Raw genomic sequence first — 17,185 nt, 5'->3', positions numbered from 1 at the left:
GAAGGTCTGTGGCAACCCTGAGTCACGCAAGTCTATTGGCGCCATTTTTCCCAAAGTATTTGCTCACCTTGTGTCTCATTTTGATAATTCAAGCAACATTTCAAACTTCTTCATTATTATTATATTGGTTATGGTGATCTGTGATTACTGATCTTTGATGTTACTACCACGGCTCGCTGAAGGCTCAGATGATGATTACCACTTGAATGAAGTTTTTTTAAATTGAGGTATAGTTGATTTACAATAGCAATAAAGTAGTTTTTAATTAAGGTATGTACATTTTTTTTAGACATGATGCTACTGCGCACTTAATAGCCTACAGTAGAGTATAAGCATAACTTGTACATGCACTGGGAAACCAAAAATATCGGTGTGACTTGCTTTATTGCGGTATTTGCTTTATTGCAGTAGCCTGGAACGGAATCTTCAGTATCTCCGAAGTAAGCCTGTACAGCTCAAGTCAGCTGAAGATCAGAGCTTTCTAAGCCAAAATGTTTTGTTTCCGTCCGCCACGCTTAATGGGGTGACAATAACTCTCCCAGAGGATGCTTGACAGAAGCACAGAGATGATGAGTACACAAGGAGGAAACTCAGATTCCTCACTCTCAAAGGACTCTAAGAGGTGGGTAGGCAATGGAATATAGGCAAAAAATATTATACCGAAAGCTTGAGAAGTGTATAAAAATCTGAAAATGCTCATAATTTTTTCTCAATCCACCTGAAAGGTTCAGACTTACATTTGTGACACACACCATGTACCTCTGAGAAAACGGTACCAGCTGAAAGAATGAAAAACAGAGGCACATTTTGGAGAAGTACTGGGATAGCTGACATCCAAGGTTCTTTTAACTCTCAATTCTTTGAGATACGAGTCTAGCCTTACAAGGAGTTTCATGATGCCAAGCCATGGCAGAATTCCCGGAAGTGGAGCTTCCAAGGATTAGTGACCTAGAGTCTTCTACTTTGCCTGGTGCCACTTGATGGTACAGACTTTATTCTTCTCAACTAACGTAGGGCCTGGAGTCCAAGGGACACTCAATACATGAATAAATACATGCAGGCCTGAGGCTGGACAGAGGTGCAGGCCTGCAGCTATTATCTCCTTCGCTCTCCACTAACCTCGGGAAAACACAGAACTTGATCACCTACCAGGTAAATAAATGTCTGAGTGACTCTTTGGGGAAGTCTAACTATAGTTGGGTCTAAAAAGAGAACATGGGCAATAGGGTGATTTCTCTATGTGTTTACAGAATTACTTTGAAGTTCTCTAATAAGTAATGTGACACACACACACACACACACACACACACACACACACACACACACACACACACACACACACACACACACACACACACACACACACACACACACACACACACACACCCTAGGACACTACAGTTCATGACTATTCTCACCCATTAGGAAAAACTCAACTAGAAAGGGGTATGTCACTTAGAAGTCTGGAGCCTGTGAGACACACAAGGGAGTAGTTGGTCTAGGGTTTGGGTCTATTTCATCTTTAATGAGAACTTGTAAGCACAGTCAACTTTGGATACATTTATGAGGTGTCCACTATGCACCATAGGACATAAATCAGATAATGTTCCTCCCTGTTTAAAACCCTCCAATGGTTTCTCATTTCACTTTAAAAATCCAAGCTCTGCCTAGGCTCACAAGGACCCACAAGGTCTGCGTCCCCCCGCACACCCAGCTCTCTGACCTCATCTCAAGTAAACTCCCTCTTGCTAATTTCCTTCCAGGTCTTTCTGTTCCTTAAATGCACAAGCTCATTTGCGTCCTGGCCCTGACACTTGTAAGCCCTCTCACCTGGTACACTCACCTCCCTGGTTCCTTTTCATTCTCCAGTTGTCAGCAAAAATGCCCCCTCTCATGTCCCATCTCTACTCCCGTTTTCTTTTATACATTGCACATGTCACCACCTGACATGTTTTCATTTAATTGTTTATTTACTTGTACATCCCTCCCCACTAGAATTCAAGCTCCATAGGACCTTGTTTCCTGCTGTCGCCTCAGCATCTAGAGCAGCATCTGACTCCTGGTAGGTGCTCAATAAATATTATTTGTTGAATGAAAAAGAAAATCAATCTCTCTTAAAAATTCTACCAGAACATAACATTTGTTTAAGAGCCTAAGGCTGTTCCCCCTAAAGCAGTGACTAAGGAATGCCAAGGCTAGACTTGCACTCTCTTCTCGGGAAGGCTTAGGTTAAAGGGAAATCTGCCAGGGAAAGGACACTGGAGATGAGCAGTAAACCCTTTAGCCAACCGGGGGGCTTGGCAGTGTGTGCAGAGTCTCATGCAGTGCAAGTGGCTCATGTCACTGGGCAGTGGGGAAGAGAAAAATGGGTCAGGAAAGTTAAAAACAAATAAATAATCCAATCGGAAAGGAAGGGGAAGAAATGAAAAGATAAACGAAATAAGGCGGGAAAAGATGGAGACAAAGGTGAGATCACATGGTGGGCGGGGGCCGGTTCCAACTGCATCACTGACAAAGCGGCCTTGGAGGCCACCCTCCGCAGTGGGTGTAGGTGTTGGACGTGAAAGCGCTTTCTGCCCTTCCTCTGTGCCCAGGTGTTCCCAGATCCGCGTCAGTTTCTCCGAATAAGGAATTTTAAGGACGAATGAGACTGCAGAGATCAGAGTCCACACCATCATTTACAGAAGAGGAAACGGGGGTCCAGAGAGGTTAAGTGACCTGCCTCTGTCACACAGCAGGCAGCAGCAGGGCTGGTGCCAGAAGCCCGGTCTCTCTCTCCATGGTCCAGTGTCATTATGGCCTTAAGCCTCATTTTAAGTTCAGAGGAGGATTTCACTTAATTCCTCTCTATAAGCATAAGAAGAGGTGGAAGGAAGAGGGGTAGAGAGAAGGCTGTGATGTGGAGGGAAGCAGTTGAGGGTAGGGTTTGTATTGCTGTTGGGGATGTTATTATAATCAAAGGCCGAAGAAAAGTGGATTGAGACCCCGAGGCGAATAAAGATAATCACAGTCCTGGACTTCAAAGAGAATTTTAAATGCGTATATCACCCTATTCAATACATAGACCAGTCCCAGCCTAATGACAGAGTAAAACAATAATCAACAGTCTCCGGACCAATCAGATGAAGAATCCTCCATGTTAATCTACAGAAACAGAAAATGAAGGACGGACAGAGATTATAGTACAACACGGTGGTTCTCACCAGTCTGGGTAAAGCCGTAAAGAATCCCAGCCAGCGACCCTCCTATGGTGACCCCAAATCAACAGAGACTGAATAAGGGCAACAGTGACATGGATAAAATATAAGAACAATTGTTTTTTATAATTCTGGTTTTTCAAGTTGTGTTTCCATGACTACCTGTTATGGTTCAGTATTTCCCTGGTAGTAGAAACATATTTTAGAATGCTGTATTCCTTCCATTCTAAAACACCACCTTCTTCAATAGCAAAATACCCCCCTTATAGCTTTTTCAGGGGAAAAGGAAACAGTACCAAATTAAATGTATGCATTTATTGTAAGAGAAATTCTACGTGCAACTTGTTAAAACATGGGAATTATGTGATTTAAAAGAGCAGAAACAAAGGAATTAACTTCTTCCCCATAAACTTATCAGTACAGCTACATAGAGGGCTGATCATTTAAAAATAATCTCAGAAACAGAGAAATTAAAAACAAATTTTGTCCTATTCTATGTCCTGCTAATATAAATTGGTATAATTTTACTTGGGGAAATATTTGCAATACATTTCCTTATGTTTTGGCAGCTCAGCCTCCACTGGCCCTACTTACAATGATGTCCTTCAGTTTTCGTTTGGAGATGCATCCATCCATCCCTCCCTCCCTCCCTCCCTCCTTCCCAGACCCTGTGGGTCCAGAGAAATTCACTTCCATTCCAGATGCACGAAGAGCTGGCTCATGGGATCCTTGCATTCATGTGGCCCCAGAGACTTTTTTGGCGATGGCCTGTGACCTCATCAGAACCAAGGGAATTTGTGGCCAGAGGAGAGGACTCTTCCTGAGGGGTGAGACTGGAGTTGGATCTGTGAAGATGGAGGGGCTGGAATTGGCTCACTCATCCTCTCACCCACATGGGGTTTGAAAATGAGACCAACAAAGTGGGGGAGCTGGGGATGGAGAAAACCCAGCTGTTGACGTTGTTGGCTGAATCCATCTATACCTGAAGCTAGCTCTATTTTGGACTTTTAACTTACACTAGCAAATAAATTCTCTATTTTGTTTAAGCTAGTGTGATCAGGTTTTCTATCACTGGCAATACAAACACTCTTACGTGATACAGAAATCAGGACTAGAAGTGAATGTTGAATGTGACTAACCCTAAAATGTGCAACTGGCTGATTTAAGGTTGGATGACAGCTAGTGCAGACTTCCTGCACTAGGAGGTTGACCATCCCGGCTATGTGACGGCAACACTGCTGGTTATGGTGCCACCTATCGAATCCTGGGTCTAAGACCACGAGCCTCCTGAAGGTGCACCGTTAAAGGATTTGGAGATGACATTTAGAAGGTTGGAGTGTGTCGGCTACTCGCAGCCTTCAGTGAGAGCCACAGGAAAGAGATAAACATAGGATGAAACTGACTTGGAAGCCCAGAGGCAGGGAAAAAGGGCTTTGTTAATAGAGGCCTTTTTTTTTTCCTGTGAGGTGCAACCAAGATGGTTGAAGAGTCAAAAAATCTGGAGCTTTGTGGGTTTAAAAACCCAAATTCTCAACACTATGCTAACATTAGATAGAGCAAGGCCAGACGGTAAGAACAATATCAGGAAAGAGGTTTGAAACCTAGGAGAAGCCCGATTCCCCATCGTCTCTCCAAAGAGACTGTGGTCTCTCATCTGAGCAGAAGGCCCGTGACATTCATTGTGATACACTGGTTTCCATCTCAGGAGCGAGGAGTAAATTATTAGTGGCTTCACCACCTCAGGCCACTGTTTCAAACTGTACCTAATCAGAGGCCACAAAATTTGGGAGCGGAGGATGGTTCATTTGCTGGGAGACAGAAATGCCCAGGCTTGGCTTCACATTCAAAGAGTACGACTCAACGCAATCCTGAGTTTTGTTGACTAGTCCATGGAGTTCAGGCGTTAGAGAATCCTACCACGTTTCTAAGTACTAGAGGATAAAGCCGCAGAACGGTCGAAAACAGTTTATGATTGCTCAGATCCTAAGTCAATCCCTAGATCCCCGAAGCCAGGAGAACAGGGTGTAGGCCGTGGAACAGGGGCAGCCCTGCTCTTACAGACGGCTCTGAAGGCAACAGATAAGGAAGGCCCACCCAGAGAGCAGGAGGTTAAGCCACTGGATGACCAAAGTCCTCATTCCGTTGCCACACAGCTAGAATCTGTTCAGTGGGTTATAAAATATGCTAGAGACAGGAGAGCAATGTCTCCGCTCCTTTCCCAAATGGAAGTTTAATTGTGAAATTCTTCTACTGCTCTCCCTCCACCATTGTATACTGGGTGTTAAATTTAATTTAGCACTGGACCGTGAGATACTACCTTCAGCACTGACGGACAAGACTGGAAAGTGTGCACTCGGCACTGGACTTGGACCTGGATTGGCCACCTATTTTGGGGAGGAGGGTGAGTGTGATTTATTATGTGGGAGCATTTTTGAAACTGTATGTGTGGGAAGATGTGTGTGTGTGTGTTGCATAGGTAAATAGAGTATACACTGGTTGCTTTGGGGCTGTCCAGCATCCATTCCTCTGAACTACAGTAGGGCCTCAGATCTGGGGAGAGAGACATCCACTGATCTCTATCCCTGCTCTTCTGGCTTCAGTTGGGCTAACTCTACCCGGGCTCCAGGAATGGAAAGTGACCAGCCCTGGCCACTTAGAGCCTGCGGTTCCCTGGCTGCAGTGATTGGTTCAGAGATGAGCATGTGACTACTTCGTACCAAGGAGATGCAATGAGACTTTTTCTAAGATGTGTGGGGCTGGGACTGGTGGTATGACAGCCACACTGTACCCACATGGAGACTGAGAATGAAGCCCGTGCAGTGAACAAGCTGTGAGAGGAGCCTGAGACTAACGGATAAATTAGGAGTTTGGGATTAACAGACACACACTACTATATCCCACTCCTGGGCATATATCTGGAGAAAACTCTAATTCAAAAAGATACATGCACCCTGATGTTCACAGCAGCACTATTTACAATAGTCAAGACATGGAAGCAACCTAAGTGTCCAGTGACAGAGGAATGGATAAAGAACATGTGGTATGTATACACAATGGAATACTACTCAGCCATTAAAAAGAATGAAATGATGCCACTTGTAGCAACTTGGATGGACCTAGAGATTATCATACTAAGTGAATTAAGTCAGAGAAAGACAAATATCATATCACTTACGTGTGGAATCTTTAAAAAATGACACAAATGAACTTATTTATAAAACAGAAACAGACTCATAGACATAGAAAACAAACTTATGGTTACCCAAGGGGGAGGAGGGTTGGGGAGGGATAATCAGGAGTTTGGGATCAGCAGATACAAACTATTATATGTAAAATAAACAACAAGATCCTATCTTATAGCACAGGGAACTATATTCAATATCCTGTAATAAACCAAAATGGAAAAGAATATGAAAAAGAATATGTACATAGATATATAAAACTGAATCAGGGCTTCCCTGGTGGCGCAGCGGTTAAGAGTCCGCCTGCCGATGCAGGGGACACGGGTTCGTGCCCCGGTCCGGGAAGATCCCATGTGCCGCGGAGCGGCTGGGCCCATGAGCCACGGCCACTGAGCCTGCGCGTCCGGAGCCTGTGCTCCGCAACGGGAGGGGCCACAACAGTGAGAGGCCCACGTACCACAAAAAAAAAGATTATTGCTAATTTTTAAGCATGATAATGTTATTGAGGTTATGTTGTTTTTTACAAAGAGTCCTTAAATTTTTCGAGATACATACTGAAATATTTGTGGACGGAAAGGTATGATGTCTAGGTTTGCCCTGAAGTGGAAAAGGGGGAAAATAGCTAAATGTTTAAAGAAAACAAAATTGGCCAGAGATAATCATTCTTGAAGCTGCGTGAGGCCCACGTGGCAGTTTGTTATAATGTTCTGACTACTTTTCATATACATTTGCAATGTTTCTGTAATAAAAAGTTTAAACAGTAAAATAAAAATGACTCGAGGCTCACTCCCTTCTTCATCCACTAGAGGCTGTTAAAGGGGTTTGCTCACTCTGTTATAATCATGCTCGGACCTGGGAGTTACAGAAGTTACCTTTTTCTCCTCATAATGATCTCTTTGGTTGATAGATGAAATGGGACAGAGACTGAGGGCTCCCTTATACTGATTCAGAACCCAAGTAGCTCTTCCTAGAAAAGCATTCAACTCAAAATTGGAGACCCTCTTAATGGCAACAAAAAAGCAAAAATCTAGATTCCAACCAACCAACCAAAGAACAAAAGAAAGCAACGCTCCTCCTAGATCAGCACTGTCTAGTAGAAATAATTTGAGCTATATGTGCAGTTCTATATTTTCTACTAGCTACATTAAAAAGAAAAAAGGTGAGATACGAATAACATTTTATTTAACACCCTATTTCAAAAATATCATTACAACATGTACTCACAATAAAAAACCTATTAATTAGGCATTTTGCACTCTTTTTTTCCTATTAAGTCTTCAAAAACAGGCGTGTATTTTACTATGGGTGACATTTCAAATGCTCAAGAACCACTACCACACTGGACAACACTTCTCTAGATGGTGAGGGCCTGGTGGGAAGGAGCCCCGTCTTATCCTAAATGATTTGATTAAAATGCAAACATTTCCCAGGTGGTCACCGACATTCAATACAAGTGGCCCCCCAGGGGAAAAAACCACGTGAGATATAGAAAAATGTTTCTTACAATTCAAGGGGCCAATGGGTGGAAAGCCCTGTTTTTACATCCTGCCATGTATCTGTTTGCGCCCACACCCAGGGAGAAGCTGCTGGAATATGGATAGCTGTGTGTTCCTTCTGGCTGCTAATCTGGTTGCTAATCATTAGGTATGAAGCCAGGATGGGGTCTCTATAATGATTTCTGGGGTGGGGACAACAGCTATATTGTTCCCTGTTCAGTCTTCTCTCCAGCCATATGGCTGGTTACTCAGTGTCTCCTGCTGGAGAATAGAACCATGTGGACAAGAAAGCCCCTCCCTGGGCTTCTCAGGAAAAAAGGCTCTATCCAGCTCTGCACCTTTGGGCCTGATGGCACTCATCTGAAGCCTGAAGGAAGGGCTCACTGACCCGAGACTCCCCCTGGTGCCCCCTGACTCCAAAGAAGCAGCGCCAGGCTAGTGCAGCTGCTATGTGGAGAAGCAGACCCAGATCCTCTGCACGGGGACAGGAAATGGGGGTGTTTGTGGGTGTCACAACAGGGAGGGCCCGTCTGGGATTCAGACCAAGGATGCTAGACAACCTGCAATGTACCAGACTGTCCCACTCAATAAAGAATTGACCCGCATGACCTACAGAGGTCCCGTTGGACACTGCTGTAGGTGAAAAAACTGCTTAGTTATCTGAGCCGAGAACTTAACTCCATTTTACATACAATTCAAAGTAATTATTGCACTGCTGTATTAGTCCCTGAATTTTCCAGTAATGCAACTGTCATATAAATGAAATACTATGTTTTGCTCAGCTCTTTACCCAGGGTTGCTCAGGGAAACTGTTGCAACTGTCATATAAACGAAATACTATGTTTTGCTCAGCTCTTTACCCAGGGTTGCTCTTTACCCAGGGAAAATGTGTCCCAAGGTATCGCCACTTGCGGTACCTAAGTCTCTCTTACCCAAATTAGCCTGCAGTTGCAGCTGTCCCACTCACAGTGATTATCAGTGTAGCTGCAAACCCGTTTGCTAATCAGTTGTACCCGATCACTTCCAAATTGAACTTATTTTATAATAAATTACATTCCTTTCCTTTCTCTTTTTAATTACAGATAAAGATTACATGGATCTGGGGGGACATGATGTGTGAGGTCAGATTATTTCCCCGGCGAAGGTTCACTGAAGCTTGTGAAGGGGGCATTAGAAAATACTGTTATTATTCAAAGTGAGCCCGCGGTCAGACAGGGCTGCAAGCCACCGCTTCCGTGCATACCCCTGACTGAGCTCCTTTAAAGTCAGGCACGGTCATTTGATGGCTCTGCTTGTCCAGCCTGGGAAATAAAGAGAGGAGCCCACGGGGACCGTCACAGCTGCTCACCTATAATCCTGGGAGGGAATCTCACACTTTGTTTCCCAACGGTCACAGCTGCATGCGGTGCTTCTTGCCCCCGTTTCTCAGCAGGCCCTGCTTCTCTCAGTGGCTTGGCTCAAACAATTTGTTCTACTCGAATGACCCCAGATTCCATCTGATTTTGCCACTTCAAGAACTTTCCGCCTCCCATTTGGCTGCTCTGGAATCTCCAAATGACTGACTGGGAAAACAGACTGTTGGAAAAACACCTCCAGGTTGTCTCTAAAGGGATGGCCGCCCTATCAGACGATGGAAATGCCTCCCGCTGGACCAAATGCACGTTATGTGTTCCCTCAACTCCAAATATAGGTCCAGGGGCAAGAGATCAGAAGAGGTGTGACCACAAGGTGATCTGCTCTACCATTTTGTGTGTGTGTTTTGCTTTACTGGGTTTTTTTGTTTTTGCTCAGTGCTGACTAAATGACTCTTCCCCTGCTGCATGGAAGCCGCTTAATTCAGTCCTGGATCATTTCATCCTGTTTGAGAACCATTCCAACAGAATGGACAGAATGATGGCTTACGTAAAAAGCAACTCCAGGACTATGTTTAAATATTGACTAGTTTGAGAAGAGCAAACCACAAAGACTTGAGGTGTAAAAACCACATGTGGTTTATGTTTTATAGGACACCCTCAGGAAGGTAAATGGACATAGTTAAAAAAATCAAACTGGTTTCTCCCTCACCCTTACCTACAACCATTAAGAAATAAAAAACAAAATAAGACTAAACAGCAATTAAACAGAACCCAATCTGGGTGTTACTCTTGGCCTCGGGGTGGCAGCTCTGTCGAACAAGGCAAATATGCAGCTGTCTGGGCTCCACGGCTAAGGTCAAGCATAATGGCCGCCGGGGCCACAGCTCCTCCCGGCCCGGCCACCGCCCCTCTCGGTCATCACAGCTGCTTCCTTCCAGAGTCGCTTCTCCAACTCCAGCTCCTGTGGCCCCATGCTCAACCTCCTGGCCAGTCTTCTCCAACCAGAAAGAAAAACGCACAAAGAAGACTACTTCCTAGGAATCAAATCTTCGATGATCTTTTACCTGCTCTCCCCATGTACCTGTCTCTGACCTCACGGCTGACTAGGGAGTCGGAACGCTGCGAGGGCTCCCAGGCAGTCACTCAACACTCAGAATCCACTGTGTGCCAAGTGCTGTTTTAGGTGTCGCGGATGCCACAGGGATCAGACAGGTGAGATCACACAGTGATCTCCACCCTCACAGAGCTCACGTTCATATCTGAGTTGATGATGTGATGGAAGGAAAACAATTTACCCCCCGTTCCGTGCCGCACAGGTGTTACAGAGTACCCAGGTCAGTGCCAGAGGAAGGGCTAATTCAGGCAGACTCTAGTGTAAACGTATAGTGCACCAAAGTCCTGGGGTAATCATTTCGATTTGAGAACCATGTCCGTACAAACGTACTTGAGGGCGCACTGCCAGGCCAGCCCACAAAAGTTTATTTAATTCATAACATGACTAAACTAAAACTTTAGTTCCGATTCTTCAAGGGAGAGGACTCAGAAGTGATGGATGGGAGAGGGCTTCATGATTCTCTGCTGCGCCAGCCTCAGCCTCTGCCCCATCCCCAAGCCGGCCCTACACTTTCCCTTGACCGCACTCAGGACATAAGGGGCTCCTGTCCCTAAGTACTTCTTAACCAGAAGTCATAATTCCCCTCCACAGGGTAAGATGACCTCATCAAGATGTCAGGAGGAAATCGACTTGTTGCCTTTTATCTTTAAAGACAGAGGAGTTGTTAACCCAAACGACATTGAGTTAGTGGACATTTTGTTGAGAGAAAGGAAGCCATTTGGTTGGAGGGAGATGCTGTACAGTACAGTCACACTATCTAGGGTAAACTTTCTTAAGTTTCTCCTACTTTTTATAGTTTTCTTCCTTCACTTAAATATATATATATTTTCTTATGAAAAAGTCATACATGAAAAGTTTAGAAAATAGGAATAATATAATTTTTAAAGTGACCCATTAGTACTCAGAGAAAACCAGTTACCATTCTGGAATTTCCTTCCAGTCTTTTTTCCTCTCTGTGTGTGCATCTGAAATGGAATCATACTGTACATATATAGTTTCATACTCTTCTTTCTCACACTTCTCCGTGTTATTAAATATTATCCTAACACAATTTTAATAGTTGCATATTTCGTTTTTATAGATGTTCCATTACCTATGTAAATACTCTTCGTTGTTAGATATTTAAACTGCATCCAATTTATTATTACAAATCCTACTATGATTAACACACTTGTATCCAAATGTTTGTGGTCCTTCCAGATTATTTCCTTAGGATAAATTTATTAGAGTACAATTACTAGAATGGAAGATAGGAGGTTTTTCCTTTTTCCCCTTGATACGTGTTGTTATACTGTTTTCTTAGTTTTCGCATTCATATTCTCACTAGCACCCATTTCATTTCTTTTCAACATTGCTTTTATCACTTTTCAAAATGTGCCAGTTTGATAGACAAAAAAGTCGTATGTATGAGCCATTTTAATTTTCATTTCTTTGGTTATTAATGAGGTTAACAAGGTTTTATATATATTTATTGTCTTCTCCATTATTAGTATATCTTTCTCCCTTAGTTATCTGGATCTCTTTTTAAATCACAGGGTTTTAATCTTTTCCCTTATTTCTTCCACTTTTGAATTTAAAGACCACCTAAAAGCTCCATGACTTTTCACAGACAAAATAAAATGTTCTGACCATTGGGGGACTGGGTGGATAGCAGTGACCATTTCTGTGTGTTTATAAACAAAATTTCATAAATCCAGAATCGCCCCTACTCCCAACAGATATACATTTACAAAAGAATTCCCTGAGATTGCAACTGTGGATACTTTTGTGCAGCCTCTGAGAATGTTCAACGTCTAAGAAATGGTTCCATCCCATACCGGGAGGAAGGAGCAGGACATCCGGGCCCATCTGACCACGGTTCTTCCTGTCTCAAAAGCAGAAGTAGGAATACCCTGATTTATGCTACACACGTGCAGACATGTGTAAACCTCTAAAGTCTGAGTACAGAAAACAACCATTATGACCCTGAGTCACCTTATTCCATTTTTCACAAGACCAAAGTTCCCAGGAACTAAGGAGTAATTTAGGCTGACCTAATGAGCATCCAAGCTTCTGTTATGTTTGCCATTTTCCTTAGTAATTCTGCAAATATTCTGCAAAAAGTAAAATCTAACTTAGAATTTTTTTTTTAATTAATTAATTTATTTTTGGCTGTGTTGGGTCTTCGTTTCTGTGCGAGGGCTTTCTCTAGTTGTGGCAAGCGGGGGCCACTCTTCATCGCGGTGCGCGGGCCTCTCACTGTCGCGGCCTCTCTTGCTGTGGAGCACAGGCTCCAGACGCGCAGGCTCAGCAGCTGTGGCTCACGGGCCCAGCCGCTCCGCGGCATGTGGGATCCTCCCGGACCGGGGCACGAACCCGTGTCCCCTGCATCGGCAGGCAGAATCTCAACCACGGCGCCACCAGGGAAGCCCCTAGAATTTTTTTGATTGAAAACTTGGTGCTAAAAACCTTTCTGAGCCTAAGTCATTCAAAGTGACTACAGCTATCTATTTGATGATTCACCAGAGGACCTGGGCTGGAATGGCACTCTCCGGTCTCCTTTCCACCTGTGTCTTCCCAAGTCAAGAGCTATGCCTTACTTGGTACAGTTTTCGCTCCTGGACTTAGAAGATGCTGGCACAACGCTAAACACTCAGCAACGTCAGCTATCATTACTATTGTTAAGTGAGCTAAACTTCTCCCCCGTTAGTGCTACTTGGTAAAAGAGGGAACACAACAGATGAAGTGGCTCTTTTTGTTAATAGAGGGATAATTCAATGTAATTTAAGAATAAAGAATCTACTCTATGTCATAGTTGAGAAAACCTGGGTACTCGTAACTTCAGAGTCTCCATTTTATCTTGGTTCTACAGCTCGTTTTCAAGTCTACTTAGGCCTATTTCAAAAAGATGGCATGGATCTACACAATTCTCTTTTATGAATGCCTCTGCTTTTTTGTACAATTTCAAATATCACTAGACTTAATGAACACAAATTCAGAAAAAATGCCCCAGAAACTTCCTAAAAATACCATTTCTCCTAAAAGTTAAGGAGAAATAGGGATTCGTAAATTGAGTTTATGTTCACTGCCTTGTTTTCATTTCACCTGGAGAGGCTCCCTGCCAACTGCAGGTGAGAGTTCCAGGAGGATGGGGACCCCAAATCCTCCACTTCAGAGAGCAGGCTTATCTTCAGTGCACTAAGAAAATGTCCCAAAGCCCTTGGGGACTGTCTCACCCAACTGGGAAATGGAAGAAAGAACTTCTTTTCAAGTCTGCTTTATTCTAGTGGTTGAGGAGTGCAGAAAGAACAGTAATGGTCTGTGAAATGTTTTCAGAGGTGGCACATAATGAACTGAAAGAAAGCAGGCCTTGAGACAAGATCTGGGGTCTCTGAACAAGTGAGAAAACAAAATGATTCCCATCATTATGCCCAGGTTCAGCCACCACAAGATGAGGGACTCAGACGTGAAACACAGTTGTGCCCAGAGTCAAGTAAAGCTTCAGCAGAACTGAATACCACACAGAAAACGCTTTGCGGATCCAACTCTCGTTGGCAGGGAATTCACGGAAAATCAACATGAAGATCACCGGTGTGAAATTTTATTTTCCAAAGTACAGTACAGAACTTTCTAGTCATCCTGGGTTTACTCCTACCTCGTGCAAAATACTCTGTAGGGGCACATTTCTAATACTCTTCATCAGCAGTGCCTACTGAATTCTCTTCGGCCTCTAATGCACCAATGCGGAGATTAGGTTTTCTTCCCTTGCTTTCCGCCCTCTCCCTACATCTTGCAAATACAGATGACAGTTTCTCAGAAACGCTGAGAGATACATAAAGTTGAAGTATCTCAAAGTCTTCATAGGCATAAAGACGCACAAGGTTGAACAATGGAGAACAACAACACATATTATACCCTGGATTCACTAACAATTACTTAAAAACAGTGTAAAAGGCAGTGTACAATATATATTACTTAGGAAGTAACTGGGACCTGTTATTGCTTTGCTAGCATTTGGGCTTTTACAAAAATAAAGTCCACAGAAGGACTGGATCAACTCAGTGGGTATTTTCCTTAAGTGTAACCCCTCCCACTCCCTCCCACACACAAGCAAGCAATTACATTTACAAAAATATAAAATCAGAACTGGATGAAAGTCAAATCCGTTTTTTTTTTAATCCATAAATCTGGGAATATAAAATCACTGTAAGTTTATCATGGTAATATATTTAAAATCTCTAGTTCTATTTTCCTCAGCATAAGTATTAAAGTACTGAAAGCTTTAGAATTTACTTGTAAGATAATGTAAAATATTACTATCTTCGTAACAAAAGAAATTCATGAATTTATGGAAAAGGGAATAATATTTATAAAACATGTTAGTAAAAGCACTTGCATATGTTTGCATATCAACATTTCAAAGTATTCAAAGGTCATTTATTTTAAAATATTGAGGACCTCCTTGGTGGTCCAGTGGTTAAGACTCCAGGCTTCCACTGCAGGGGGCGTGGGTTTGATCCCTGGTCAGGGAACTAAGATCTTGCATGCCATGTGGCGTATCCAAAAAAAAAAACAAAAATTAAAGTGTAATATTTGAAGTATAATTAAAGGAAAGTTAAGAATTGCTTTACTCAAACTTGCAGTTTCTAAAAATTTATCAGAACCAGAGAGCCTGGACGTATCAAAGATTAAGTAGAAACCCACATTCAAGAGAGTTCCATGGAATTCTCAGAAAGAGAGAGCAGGCAAAGGGTCATCTGAGGACATTATTTTAGCCTAAACTTTGAATGCCATTCAAACAGGGGAGCCAATGCCTGATATTAACAAAATGCAGTTTTCTACTGGTGAGGTCAGATGACAGCCCACCCTGTCTGCCAAAATTAGTGGATGAGGAATCATTTCATGAAGTCATACACAAAAATGAAATAGACTGTAAAGGTTTGCTGCCATCCCTCAATCATCGCTTTGCTTGGCTAGGCTGACTGCCGGCAGGAATATCTCCCTCTGCAAAACTGTTTCGAAGTAATGACTTGGAGGAAGTGGTGTGCTGATACCATGAAAAAAAAAATCCCTCAAACACAAAGATAGTTCAAAAAGCATCTGTATATGGCTCAGAGGAAACAAACAGCTCAGCTAATTTTCAACTCAAAATAAACCCAAGAGACCAGTTTACCTTGGCTATAACCACACACACACACACACACACACACACACACACACACACACACACACACACGCAGGAAAACTGAGGGTCAGCAATTATCCAGTGATTTTGTTCTATGCCAAAGGGGATGAAAGGGGAAGATTATCCATCCTGGGGCCAGGATGGAATAAGAGACGATACCCCACCCCACATGGCTTCCCACACAGATTCACATGTATGTAAGGGGACTTCACACCATTCTCTCCATGAGACCGGTGGGCCCTAGAATCTGACGTCCCTCCCTGAAGCCAGTAGTAGATCAGAAGCCATTCCGAGACTCTAACATATGGTCTCTCCATCACTGAAGCCTTTCCATGGGTTTTCCTTCCACAATGCTGTCCTTACAGAGCTAAGAAAGGAGCAGGGCACCTAAAACTTTTTTTTTCTTTTGTCAACATTAGGCTGAAATACATCTACAATCTTTTAAAATGAACAATATTGAATTTTCAACTTTTGAGCATTTAAAAATATTCTTCAAATTAAGCCAACACATCAACAACAAAGATCACATTTATATTTGGTTTTGAAAACCATTTGGAATTTTCTGTAAAAGCAGCTACTTTTCTGACAGAATAGATGGAGATTGTTACCAAGATCTTAAAAAGATTTTTATTTTCAAATAACTTTCATTTGAGAAGATCATTAGCTATGTCAGCAAAAGTCTTTACATTGTTTTTTCAATCCTGGTTTTGTATCGCTACTTTGACGTCTTTCTTGCTGATAGGGTGAAGGAAGTTCCAAAAGCCCTTCAGTTCTGATCAGTTGAGGAAATTCATCTCACAGCTGAAGGCTTATTTATTTGATTTGATTTTCATTTTTGTGAGAGGAAGACAGGAAAAAGTGATTGAATTCTAATATCAGAAACGTGCCATTGACCGTCAACTGGGTAGTAAGATTTTTAGTTTAAAACTTTTAGTACCCAGGTCACATGTGGGGACAATGAAAGTATTTTAAAGGATGCTTTCCCTTCCCCTTCACAATATTCAGGCTGGGCGCAGGAAGCAGAGATTCTGTCTCAGCTCAGGAGCCCACCCACAAGAGCAGCTCCACGCTACAGTTTTCGACATTTGTCTTTCTAGGTGGAACACCCGTCAGCAATCCTCTGAAGCTCATAAAACCCAACATAACCTTTTGGGCTTCTCTGGTAAAAACACATTGAGTAATAAAGGATAGAATGCTTTCTGTTCAATGTTTCCTGTGCTATTCTCTGGCCAGAAGAAATACCAAATCATAGGCATCTGGAAAAGAGAGATGGCCCAGAAAAAACAATGGCCTTACACAGCCTGTGAGCGGTGACCCCCTAAAGGTTCGTCTCCTGCTGTCTGCTGCCTGTGGAGCTACAAGCATTGGAGCAAAGAGCCATTTCTATCAGACTTGACTCAAGTGATAGGGGGGACTTAAAGGGCAGTGGTCGACTTCTACGGAGTGAAATGTTGTCTGATCACCGTGAGGATACAGGGAGTGGTGAAAAGATGCGGGTCCATGGCAGTGACAGTGAGAGAAGGAAGTGTGCTCCGTGAGATTGCACACCGTGTGATGTTAGTATCTTCCCTATGAGCTTTCCCAAAGGCATCATTCAGCTTTAGAAAACAATTAAAAGGCCCATCAACATCTCTGTGTGTAGTTTACACATCATACGATGCTTTCTTGGCTGGCCCG

The 17,185-nt window shown here is 43.0% G+C and overlaps 1 protein-coding gene and 1 long non-coding RNA gene across 3 annotated transcripts in view; one reads left to right on the top strand and one right to left on the bottom strand.

Moving 5' to 3' along the window:
- Positions 1–17,185, bottom strand: part of WIPF1 (WAS/WASL interacting protein family member 1) — a 114,693-nt gene that overhangs the window by 35,432 nt on the left and 62,076 nt on the right. The gene's annotated exons all lie outside the window — the stretch shown is intronic.
- LOC132521769 (uncharacterized) lies at positions 1,120–4,213 on the top strand. Its single transcript, XR_009540958.1, has 3 exons — positions 1,120–1,152; positions 1,996–2,062; positions 3,767–4,213. It is a non-coding gene; the product is annotated as an uncharacterized LOC132521769 (long non-coding RNA).

This window comes from Lagenorhynchus albirostris, chromosome 6, assembly GCF_949774975.1.
Source record: "Lagenorhynchus albirostris chromosome 6, mLagAlb1.1, whole genome shotgun sequence".
Lineage (NCBI taxonomy): Eukaryota > Metazoa > Chordata > Mammalia > Artiodactyla > Delphinidae > Lagenorhynchus > Lagenorhynchus albirostris.
Note: the sequence above shows the minus strand (reverse complement) of the source record. Positions and strands in the feature narration are given on the sequence as shown.